The 11,747-nt window shown below is 42.0% G+C and overlaps 1 pseudogene; it reads right to left on the bottom strand.

Annotated features, from left to right (window-relative positions):
- The window catches only part of LOC101654595, a 5,305-nt pseudogene extending 4,730 nt beyond the window's left edge, over positions 1 to 575 (bottom strand).
- Positions 576 to 11,747: the final 11,172 nt, after the last annotated feature.

Genomic DNA, 11,747 nt, shown 5'->3' with positions numbered 1-11,747 from the left:
CCCCCCCCCCATGAGATGGCTTGTTACAATGGCTGCAACAAACGGGCTCAAACATAGACACTATAGTGAGCGTCGCGCAGGACCCGCCAGTGTTTGCTTCTGCTGTGTACAGGGTTGCTTTGAGTCTGAACAGAGTGGACAGCACCCAACACAACCTGTTCCATCAGAAGATTTCTGAGATCCGGAGGCTTGGAGAGGTACCTCTTCGCCACGAGACGTTATTCATGGCAAGGCGATTTTATTCGGGCTACTATTGTTGACATCGCCTTGCCCCGCTAGACTAGGGAGGGCGGAAGAAGGGCCTGGCCGGAGTTATAGGAACGTCTTCGGGCCGGGCTCCGTCAGCGCCGGGGGGGATGGGCCCACCGACCCGGCCAGCGCTTGGGGCCTAGGAGCGGCATTGCGCATGCCCACTGGCTGGGCTTCCGGAACCTTCCGTGAGGGGTTGAAGCCGCTACTAGTGCCTCCGCGTGTTCCTGCCTTACCTGCCGGTCCCGCCGCTGGAGAGAAGCTCGCGAAGACAGGTAGTGGTTGTGTCCCTCGGGTGGCCCCTCCCTGCTGCCCGCACAGCCCATGTTGTCCCCGTGGTGGCGGCTGGCGTTCACGGGACCCTGCGAGGCCCCTTTTTTGAGGTTCCGTGAGGCCCGGGTCTCTGGCCTCGAAGGGGGGATGGACGGACGCCAGGGAAGGCTCGGAGAAGCCCTCCGTGGAGGGTCGGGGACAGTGGACCCAAGAGCCTTTGGACAACAGACAGAAAGGTCGCATGAGGGGACAGTTGGGTGGTCCCGGCTCTCCCGTTGGCGGCCCGCGGGCGCCAGGCCGGGCCCCTTCCCTGCGCGTGGCCGTTGGCCCGAAACTCACGAGAGCCAGCCCATTTGGGCCTGGGGCCCCGGAGGAATCCCGCCGAAGCCGAGTTCCTGTCGGGACGGGCTTTGAGAAGAAACAGAAACCCCGCGAGAGGACTTTGTAGACATTTCCCACGGTCCTCCGAGGGGAGCCCGGGCCGGGGAGGATGTTGAAATCCACAGACAATTCCCACTTTCCCTTTGGTCCGGAGCGTCTCTCTCATCGCACCAAAATCATTCCGGCCCTGCGTCCCAAAGGAGCCACCAGTTGCAGATGTAACCTCAGGACACCCCCACCCCCACCCCGCCCCCTGCCTCTTCTGGCAGTGGAGTCAGTGTGTCTGTTTGATTAGCCGCACAGCAGGACAAACCCTGCCCCCGTGCAAGTGAGCTGCCTCCTTTTCCCAGTGAGAGGGGAAGTTGGTGTCACAGTGAAACCCATATTTGGATTTTTTTCATACTGTGGACTTCCCCTGCTCGCAGCAGCTATTTCTATTATGAATGGATACTGATTTGAACAGGAAAAAAAAAGGGTTACTTCTGGAATATCTCAAAAAGAAGCTCCTTGAACTTCTCAATCTTACTTAAAATCCCGACATTTCTTTCTTCCTTTGTTTTTTAAAATCACTTTATGGGGGGCTTGTACAACTCATCACCATCCAGCCATCCAGTGTGTCAAGCACTTTTGTACATTTGTTGCCATCATTGTTTTCAAAACATTTTCTATCTACTTGAGCCCTTGGTATCAGCTCCTCATTTTTCACCCTCCCTCATGAACCCTTGACAATTTATTAATTATTATTAGGTTTTCATGTCTTACAATGACCGATGTCATTTTCCGTACTTCTTTATTGATGCAAAGCGTCTCCTTCCAAAGTGTTATTATATAGAGTGAGACCTGGGAGAGTCAGAACACGACCCAGACGGCTTTGTTTTTCCAAGTCTCGCAAAGTTTTCCTCCTCTGACGAGGGAGCACAGCTACTTCTCCTGGGAAATGATTTCCGTTTTTCTGCTCCTGAGAGGCTCCAGGCTGACCAAGATTGCAGCTGTTGCAGGTTTTCCTGTGGTAAACTGCTTGGAAGGGACTTTTAGTTGTGAGGTTTTATATTTGCATCTCAGATAAATAAGAGAAAGGAATGAGTTCATCCCTTGTGCGCATATGATATAACGTCCTGGTTTATAATCCCCACCTGAAGTTTAAGGACAGTTAAATCTGTGAATACACCAGCCTGAGGGGTGATGGCAGGACATCACTTAAAGGACAGCTGTAGCTAAATGCTGGCACGAACACTGCATTTTTGCTCTCTGACTTTTGGCAAGCCAGCTTATAGTCCGATGACATGTAACCGTAGTCGTGATGAAGCTGAGGCATAGCTAAAAGACAAAATTATCCTGCAAAAGGAGGAAAGATAAGGAATTAACCTGATGGTAAGGGATAATTTCCACGTTTAGAATTTGTATGTTTGTTTTAAGTCATTTACTTTTAAATTGTTTTACTTTTACAAGAAAAAGAGTGCCAGTCTTATTACCGTTCATTCAGTCCCTTCTTCAAACTTTTATGATGATGATGATTCTTGACTCTGGGGACATAAATATGAATAATAATCTCTGCCCATACAGAGTGCAAAGCTTAATGGGTGAAGCTAGCAGGTATGTTAACAGTTACTGCCGGAGAGGAGTTCTATGTTCAAGGACTGTACAGAGCTCTTGAAGGCACGCAGAAAAGCCCACAACTCTTGCTGATGGGCTGGGAGGCACCGAGGGCTCCCTGGAGGAAGGCATTGCTTGCATTAGGTCTGGAAGGGTTTGGAATATGCTACCAGAGATATGGGGGGGGGGGGCATTTCAGAAGGCTATGGAGACAGTTTTCTGGAATTCCAAATGCATAATCTTGATAGGTTTTCTTGAGGGTTAGTTAAAAAAAAAATCAAGAAAGTGAAGAAGTGCATTGCTGAGAAAAAGGCCAGGAAGGTCGTGCTGCGGAATTTTCCCTATCAGAACAAGGTACCTATCCATTCTTCTGCATAGGTTCCCAAACTTTTTGGTCTGCCACCCCCTTTCCAGAAAAAAAAAAAAATTACTCAGTTATCCCCTGGCAATTAAAAAGTTTTATACGGTAGCTCATTATCCAGGATAAAGTGTAGTCATCTGCTTTTGCAATTCCCCCTCCCCCACTGTTCCAGTGTCCACAGGGGCAGTATCACCCACTTTAGGAAATACCATCTAAGGCAGTGGTTCTCAACCTTCCTAATGCCATGGCCCTTTAATATGTTGTGGTGACCCCCCAACCATAAAATTATTTTCGTTGCTTCTTCATAACTGTAATTTTGCTACTGCTATGAATTGGGTACCCCTATGAAAGGGTCATTTGACCCCCAAAGGGTCACAACCCACAGGTTGAGAACCGCTGATCTAAGGTAATAAGGGCCGGTCTTACATGGATTTTGTGGGCAAACCTAACAGTCCGAATCTTCTTGCCCCTTCAGACTTCTGTGTTTCCAAAATTCAACACTGAACAGGAACACTAGTTGAGTCCCTTGAAGATGGTCACAACTGCTGTTTTGACATGGTGTAAATTGAAAATCAAAGAATTGATTTGAGGAAGGGTTATGGAAGCTTGGCCTGGAAAGGTGTGGAAATCTAAATGAGTGGATATGTCAAGAAACAATAGCTTTCTGTGATTTTGTAATAACGCTTTTAGATTTGCCTTTGTATGTACATTTATATAACACTTGGGCATATCATTTTAGTAAGTCATTGAGGCCCCCCAAACCACCAGTCCCCAGATAAAACTCTTCTGGTGGTGGGGCGAGTGGCACAGGGGCGTCACTAAGTGGCGACACCAGTTAATGCGTTTGACTATTAATAGTAAGGTTTGTGATTTGAACCCATCAGCTGCTTTTCGGGACCAAAAATCTGGAAATATGCTTTTGTGAAGATCACAGCCAAGGCAATCCTCTGAGGCAGTTTCTCTCCACCCGAGAGGGCCACTGTCAATCAGAATCAGCTTAGGTCATGTTGGAGCCCCTTGGTGTGCCAAGGGTTAATTCACTCCACTGCTCACAGCAAGATTGGAGACTTGAGTTCACCCAGAGGTGCCTTGGAAGTTAGAGGGTGATATGTTTTGGGAAGGTTGCATCCATTGAAAACTGTAAGAAGCACAGTTGTACTCTTACACAATTGGTCAGAGCTGAATTGATGGTCACTGGTTTAAGTGCAGATAAATCACCTTTTTTCGACATCTTATTTTTTGTTTTTCCCTTCTTTCCCATGGCAAAGTTAACGAAGGGATTTTTTTTCTCTTGCATCTGAGCCTAGGAAATGAGTCTGTCTTGGTATTCTTGCTCTAGTTAGATTTGAATGTCCTGGGAAAATGTCGCACAATATGTAAACAACCTGTTTAACTCTACCACAAGTGAAAATAAGACAAGTTTTTATTTATTTTGAAAGAAATGTCTCTTTGAGTGAACCTCTAGGGGTATGGATTTCCCCTACTATGCTGTTAAAATATAAAACTTACTAGTTTTGAAAGTTATATATTTCGAAATTCCCCTTTTAAAACCTCATTCCTCTCCACACGTAGGTGTCCTTATGTCTGTAAATGATCTGCCAGAAGGCATATTAGCTACTGTGATGGGAGAAGATCTTGATTCCCAGCGCCTCTCGCATGAGTCAACCAACAGAACTAACACCCTCTTCGTTATTTTTAAGTTTATTTTCTTCCAAAATTTAAAGCATAGTTAAGTCAAAGTCTTTTGAAAGTTGGCATGTATTTGGATTTCCAAAGGATTTTAGTGTAGCAAGGGTCAGTAATCTGTTTATTCGCTTAGTCAATATTTACTCAGTGCCTGGTACTATTGTAAATATTGGAGATATAGAGGGAAATGACAGCTGTCTGTAGTCTTTGTTCTTGTAAACTTAGACCTTGTCAGATTAGGGACTAACTAGGCATAAAGATACACAAATCACACAGTCCAACAACAACAGCATTTCTTTCTTGATGTCTTGGTTGTAGGCTTCTCCCTGGGGTTGTTTGGGGTACTGATTTGACATGGCAGTGGATAGACCGCATCAGCTCTAGTTCCTTAGGTATGGTGTTCCACTATATTTTCAGCTATTAAATTATACTAATTTATCATCCAGATTTTAAATATGAGAAGAATTCAGACCCACAAATTGCAGGATAAGGCAAAAAAGATAAATAAATATTTGAAAAAGAATTAGGTATTAAGGGACTTCCAAGGGAAGGTGTATATGGAACCCATGGTGGCTTCTTGGTTACACATTGAGCTACCAATCGTAAGGTCACAGGTTCGAACCCACCAGTCAGTCTGCAGCCTTTAAAAGATTTAAAGGTTTGCAAACCTGAAGGGGCAGTTCTTCACTGCCCTATAGGATCATTATGAGTCAAAATCAGTTAGATGGCAGCAGGTTTCCCTTTGGGTATGGAAGGCTGTGCACTATGTAGAGACTACAAGCCAGAACACAGCTTACCAAGAATGGAAAATAAAAAGAAAAAAAAAAAGAAAACTGAGAAGGCACATGTATAGAAAGTGGGAGGGCAATTTAGAGTGTTGAAATGTAAGACTTCATAACCATTTTCATAAATATTTTGAAGATCTAACTTTTCCTTCTTAAAATTATGCAGTAAACACTTCAGAACACATTTTATTTTATAGAAGCCAGTGAATAATTAATGTTAATTCTGAGGTGAGGATGGCTCCAAGCTTCTTTATATGAAATATTCTAACTCTTCTTTTTTTTTAATTTAATTTAATTTTTTCTAACTCTTTTTTTTAAGATGGAGAAGTTGTGTGATCTTACAACAAGACTGGCACATTTAATTTTAATAGAGGAGTTTGAATTGTGACACACTCATTTTGGGTATCCAACTGACTAGTCTCTGTATATGTTGCGCAGGCTTTGAAACCAAAAAGAGAAACCCGCTGCCGTTTAATTGATTCTAACTCATAGTGATCCTGTAAGACAGAAGAACTTCCCCTCTGTGTTTCCAAACCTTTAAATCTTTTAAAGGCTGCAGAGTGACTGGTGGGTTCGAACCTCTGACCTTATGATTGGCAGATCAGTGTATAACCAAGTAGCCCCCATGGGTCCTTATGCAACCATTTTGGTTTCAGAATATTTGAATCTCTATTTAGTATATGAGACTCACTAGCAGTCAGTTGATTATAGTGACCCTACAAGACAGAGTGTGGAGCTTTTCCTGTGGGTTTCTGAGGCTGAAAGTCTTTCTGGGAGCAGAAAGTCTCCTCTTTCTCTTGCAAAGTGCTTTGTGGGCTTGAATAGCTGACCCTGTGACTAGCAGTCAAACACAGAACCCACTACCATATCAGGGCTCCTTATTAATTGTAGGATAGCCCTTTTAAGATAACAAATTAGAACTGCCTGTTATTCAGGGGAAGTGAGGAAAATTCAAGATTCATGTAATTTGCACTGTTCAAATGTATCTTTGGACCAAAGGACACCATGTGAAGTATAACTTGACCTAAATATTTAGTTCAACATAAACTACATAAAACCAGTGTGCATTTCCTCTAGCTGAAATAGCTTGGTTATTTAAGGGCAAGCAGAGTAAAGAATGATATGTGGCATACCTTCTGTATTTCAAAAACTAGAGTTGATAAGTGTAAATTGGTGACACTTTTGGAACCAGCAGGTCCAATATACTCAGAAGCATGTCCAACGTTTGAGGCACCAAAATGAATGTTGGCTAGTGTTATAGTCTGGTGAAGTGACATTGCTTAAATGGGGCTCTTCTATCCTTGTCTTTGGAAGAAAAACAAGACTTTCTCCTCCCATAAAGAGTTACAGCCTCTGGAACCCACAGGGGTGGTTCTACCCTGTCCTGTAGGGTCACTATGAGTCAGTATCGACTCAATGACAATGAGTTTTGTTTTATTTTATCCATGTCTTTGTAACTCCCACCAAATTATTGGTTGGGACCATGCAAATATGGTGTAAGAATGAATGTCTAATAGAGGAGATTGGATTGGTCAGTTTTGCCATTCCTCTGGGCACATGAGAGCCATCACAGAAGCAGAGAAGTATGTGTGAGATCCCACCCTGAAGTGGCAGAGGTACCCGAGGCCGCAGCAAGCAATATCACGAGACAAAGAGGAGCAGCGGCAAGGAGCACTGGCCTTCCCAGTTTACAGAACAAGGCAGAGATCAAGGGACCATGTGTCTGAGAAGCTGAGGAAGAGAGAGAGAGAGAGGTGGCTGCTGCTTGAGAGGAACTACTATGGACAAGAGGCTGTATCCTTAATGTTGTCTCATCCTGGCTTGTGGTAACCTGTTAATTTTTCTAGTGAATCTCCTTGATTGTGAATATTGTCTGTGAGTTCTGTGTAGCCATTGCAACAGATTACTGAGCCCAGCAGAGTAGTGTAGTGTTGTGAGAGGAACAGATGATGTTAGAATAGGTAATGAAGATTGGAGGGAGGAGGCTTGTCTGACCTCTGCTTTATGGCAAATGGCTTTGAGCTGGTGTGGAGCTCCATTCTGTTCCTCTGTGTAGCTGGAGGAGGTCAAGTGAGGCTCCCACACCCTTTCCTTAAGTAATGATAAGGCTATAAACAAAATTAAAGGGGAATATAGAGATCAAGGGTGGTGGAAGTGGTGCTGTTTTTGTTTTCAATAGAATCTGAGGAAAACCCGGGATGAGAAACCCTGGATAGGAGCAGAGATAAGAATAAACTGAGGGAGTGAGGTATGGAAATGAGGGGAATGTATTTGCTGTTCTTGAGAAGCAGTAAGAGGCCAGTGTGGCTGGAATACAGCAGGGAGCAGGGTGGGAGAATGGTAGGGGTGAGATGGGACTTAGGTAGAGCTTTTTAATCTATGATGACGGATTTATTTTTAATTACATTTTAAGAGTGATCAGATGCTATGGGAAGCATGAGAGCAGTTCAAAATCTGATTTGTATATTAAAGGATACTGGTATTTGTATAAAAAGTAGCTTGCAATAGGTAAGCGGGGAACAGGGAGGTTACTAATGACAGACATATTACTGTCTGAGGATTGAGATATATATGCACTAAGAGTTCAGTGATTTCTAACACAATTCATTAAGTTTTAGCCTACCATGAGGAAAGTTTTGGTATACATATAATTCGGCTTTCAGTTTGAATCTTTATCAGGGATGAATAACTTCACAAAGGCCACTGAAAACATAAATCCCAACCCTTAAAATTATTATTTCTAATTTAATATCTGAAAAATGTTTTCATTTTGGTTACACATTACTCCACTCTGATAAAAAATGTAGCAATTGTGCTTTGTTGAAAAAAGTAAAGATTAAAAAGAGCAAAAGTAAAATAATTGACAATCTTATCAATTATTTATATAATCAGTATGCATTGATAATTATTAGTAGTTGGCATGCAAAAGTTATAAACAAAGAGGAAGGAACAGTAGTGTGAACATATGGCCTTTGTAATAGAATAGAAGCCGGAGATTGAATGATAGAATTTTACAAGACTAACAGCTTCTTCATCAAAAAACATTTTCCAGCAACACAAAGACGATTATATATGTGGATTTCTGAGGTAGAGACACAGAAATCAAATTGACTACCTCTGTGGGAAGAGACAATGGAGAAACTCAGTATCAGTAGCTAGAACCAGGCCAGGGGCTGATTGTGAAACAGCCACCAATTGCTAATATCTGAGTTCAGGTTGAAGCCGAAGAAAATTAAAACAAATTCACAAGACCCAAAATACGAACTTGAGTCAATCCCATCTGAATTTGGAGAACATCTCTGGAATATATTTGATGAATTGAACACTAATGACAGAAGACCTGATGAACTGTGGGATGACATCAATAATATCGTGTGAAGAAAACAAAAGTCATTAAATAAACTGGGGGAAAAAGGTCAGTGTGGATGTCCAAAAAGACTCTGTAACTTGCTCTTAATGGTAGAGTGGTTAAGATAAATGGGAGAAATAATGAAGTCAAAAGGGCTGAACAGAAAGTTTCAAAGGGCAGTTTGAGAAGACAAATATAAAATGTGCAAAGACCTAGAATTAGGAAGTTAAAAAGAGTGAACATGCTTAGCATATCTTATGCTGATGGAACTCACGAAAAATATTGAAAGTCTATGGGTAAGATATTGAATGGTGGAGGAAACATCAGCAGATGGAAAGAATACACAGTCATACTATATCCAACGAGTCAACATTCACCCATTTCAAGAGGTAACATGAACAAGAACCAGTGGTGTTGTAGGAAGAAGTTCAAGCTGCACTGAAAACATTAGTCCAAAACAAGGCTTCAGGAATTGATGGAATCCAATTCAAATGTTTCAACAAGCTGAAGACACGCTGTAAGCGCTCCCTTGTCTATGCCAGGAAATTCGGAAGATGGCTTATTTGGCTAACTGACTGGAAGAGATTCATATCTGTATGCATTCTGAAGAAAGGTGACCCAACAGAATGCTCAAACTATAAAATAGTATCACTAATATCACTTGTAAGTAAAATTTTGGTGAAGATCATTCAACAGTTGCAGCACATTGGAAGGGAGCTGCCAGAGGTTCAGACTGGATTCAGAAGAGGATTTGGTACAAGGGATATCATTGCTGGTGTGAGGTGGATCTTGCCTGAGAGCAGAGAATAACAGAAAGATGTTTACTTGTGTTTTGTTGACATAAGACATTTGACTGTGTGGAACCAAACAATGAATGGGAATCCCAGAACACTATCTTGTACTTAGCTCTTGTACCTGGATCAAGAAGTGCTTGTACAAACAGAACAAGGCAAAGGTGTATGTTAAGATTGTATCCTTTCACTATACCTATTCAGTCTATTTGCTGAGCAAATCTTCAGAGAAGATGGATTATATGAGGAAGAATATGGCATGAAGATTGAAGGAAGACTTATTAACAGCCTGTAAGACACAAATGGCACAACATTACTTGCTGAATAGGGAGGAGCACTTGAAACTTTGCTGATGAAGATCAAGGATTGCAGTCTGCATTATAGATTACGACTCAGTGTAAAGAAGACCAAAATCTCACAATTGGACCTATGGGTAACACCATGATAAATGGAGAAAAGTTTGAGGTCAACAAGGGTTTTGTCTTGCATGGATCCACAATCACGGCTCAAGGAAGCAGCATTCAACAGATCAAACTGATAAGACATCTTTAGAGTTTTGAAGAGCAAGGGTGTTAATTTGAGGACAGAGGTACGCCTCACACAAGCCATGGCATTTTCAATGGCCTCATATGCATGTGACAGCTGAACACTGAATAAGGAAGACTGAACAAGAATGGATGCATTTGAATTGTGGTGCTGGAGAAGAATATTGAAAGTACTATGGCCTGCTAAGAGGACAAACTGATCTGTATTGGAAGAAGTAAGGTCAGAGTGCTCCCTAGAGCCAAGGATGGCAAGACTTTGTGGTACATACTTTGGATATATTTTCAGGAGAGACCAGTCCCTGGAGAAAAACATCAGGCTTGGAAAAGAGGAGAGGCAGCAAAAAAAGAGGAAGCTCCCCAAGGAGATGGGGTTATACTGTGGCTGCAACAATGGGATCCGGCACAGGAACAGTTGTGAGGATGGCAACAGTTGTGCATTATGCAAAGGGTCAGAACAGATCCAAGGGCACCTAATAACAGAATGGACAGAGATGATAAAGCTCAAAATCAACCATCAGAGCAAGGCCAGGGGCTGACTGTGGAGCACACCATCCATTATTTATGAGAAAGTTCAAGTTGAAGCTGAAGAGCATTAAAATACAGCATTGAGTATATTCCACCTGAATTCAGAGGTCATGAAATAGATTTGTTACACAGAACAATGACTGAAGAAAAGATATGTTTTGTGATGACATAAAAGACACCATACATGAAGAAAAAAGCCATTAAAGTGGATTTGGGGCTTGCACTTAATTCTAGCCCCAATCTAAGAACAATTAGCTCTTATGATATGACTCTGCTTGATGCTTGGCCTCATGAAGAGATACTGAAGATTATATGGGTGTTAATGCAAAGTGTGGTGGATCACGTTTGTGGTCTTTAAAGTCTTATTTTCAAATAAGCAGCCATCCAAGTGCCATCAAATAAGCAGCTAAGTCCACATGGAAGTAGCACACCAGCCTGTGTGAATCCAGAGGTTGTAAATAATACAACCCAAACCTAAAGGAGGGAATGGTATCAGAGCTTAAATTGCAAACATTTGGTTTGCAGAAGGCTATGGATGACAGTGTAAATCCCAAAATCCATTTGCAGGGTTCACACATGGATTAAGCTTCCAGTGAATCCCCTCCAGTTATATAGAGGGATGTCAATAGTCTTGTGAACCAGAAAGAGAGGATTTTAAAGTCGATTATGTCAGCTGTAGTGAGGTCAAAATATCGTTTGATATCCTTTTTGACCCATTTTAATCTGTTTCAGTTGAAAAAAAAATGAAGGGGAAAATGCACATGGTGAATACCTCTGACCAGCCTGTCTAATACACAGACAGCATTGGAAGTGGATTGTTGCAGTTGCAGTTAGGTTAAAATTTAACACCCTGTCATTTGATCTCCCATACGACCCATTTACATTTGTTCTATTTTTTTTAATAGTTTCTGCTTTCTTTTCTGTTGAGATTATTATCTGTTTTACTTTGTTGTAATTGTTAGTTATTTGTTTTTAAATGTTTTTCTGTATGTGAAATCCAGGATAGGTAAACCTATAGTAACTGGATTAATTTTGTTCCTTGGGGTATGGCAGAGAGGTTGGGTGGAAATGGGGAGTTAATAATGATGAGCACAAGAATGAAGAAAATGTTCTAAAATTGATTGTGGTGGTGGGTGTACAGCTTTTCTTGATGTGACTGAACTATTGAATTATGTAATATGTGAATTATAGGCCATTAAACTGTTGGGG

This window comes from Echinops telfairi, unplaced genomic scaffold (assembly GCF_000313985.2).
Source record: "Echinops telfairi isolate 266 unplaced genomic scaffold, ASM31398v2 ScPeMD7_7468;HRSCAF=8506_0, whole genome shotgun sequence".
Classification (NCBI taxonomy): domain Eukaryota; kingdom Metazoa; phylum Chordata; class Mammalia; order Afrosoricida; family Tenrecidae; genus Echinops; species Echinops telfairi.
Note: the sequence above shows the minus strand (reverse complement) of the source record. Positions and strands in the feature narration are given on the sequence as shown.